This window comes from Gavialis gangeticus, unplaced genomic scaffold (genome assembly GCF_001723915.1).
Source record: "Gavialis gangeticus isolate Ggan-Ray unplaced genomic scaffold, GavGan_comp1, whole genome shotgun sequence".
Classification (NCBI taxonomy): Eukaryota; Metazoa; Chordata; order Crocodylia; family Gavialidae; genus Gavialis; species Gavialis gangeticus.
Genome location: NW_017729024.1, coordinates 176,403,631 through 176,404,792, shown reverse-complemented (window position 1 = coordinate 176,404,792; position 1,162 = coordinate 176,403,631).

Below are 1,162 nucleotides of genomic sequence, written 5' to 3'. Positions count from 1 at the left end.
ATGTATAAATAAGAGCTGAACTCTTCTGAGGACCTGGGCCAGCACTTGAATCTTTGGATCTCCATCTTTCTTTACTATTTTTCTTTACCTTTTTGTGCATGACCCCTGCAAAGGCTTAACCACCTTTTCTTAGTAATAATTATCATTGTGAAAAACACCTAGCTCCCTTGATCAAGAAATCTCAAAGCAAGTGGTGGGGGATTTAGTGTAATTAGTCCCATTTTATGGGTGGAAAAACTGAGGCGGGAAGTGACATGGCATGGGTCAGTTAGCAGGCCAGTGGCAGAGTCCATTATAACACACAGAGCCCCTGAAACACAATCTAGTGTTTTATCCACAATTAGTACCTTAATTAACACTAATCTTGTGACACCAGGATCTCTAATCAGTGCTCCAAGCAAACAAATCAGGAGCTGGGGACTGAAATGATGCCTCTGAGTTATTAATCTGTCTGAATTCCTCAGTGCTCAGGCAGGATTGCCATTTCTTGTGATTTTATTGGGAGGTCTGAGATACCAGATGAAGCCCAGCATCCTGGAAACAAGTAGCTGAGCAAGAATTGCAGCTTGCCCCGTGAGGCCCTGCACTTCATGCTCATACTGTTCAGTGAACAAAACTTGAACATGGGACTCAAACGCTCTTTAGGCGGCTCAGGGGCTGGACAGCACATAAAACCCCAAAGCTCAGCTGACGTTTTTTTTGAGAAAAAAATATTTTTAATAGAATGGCAGGATTTGAGGCTGGGGGAGGAGTGGAGTGATTGGGGAATTGCTGAGCCTAGGTGCTTAAGGGACATTTCCCTCCTTACCCCCTTGCATACCATTCTCCATCCGCTCTAGGAGAAGGGACAAGGGGGTGGGGGAGAGTGGGAAATTCGAGAAATATATTAAAATAGATATATAATATGCCTGATTTCTGACATTCTTCCCGCACCTTACAGTTGATAAAGACCCTCTTCTGTTTGGGTAGGTCTTGACCTCTCTGTAATCAAGCTTCTTTTCTTCTGCTGATGGTTTGTCACAGCTCTACCCACTGTCCCTAACCACCTCTGTGCATTGCCTCCCTCCCAGAAGAATGTCTTGCACTGGAAAACTTCCCCAACTTTCTCCTCGCCATGCAGCTGGCCCAATAACAGATATCACCCCCCCCCCCCCCAAAAAAA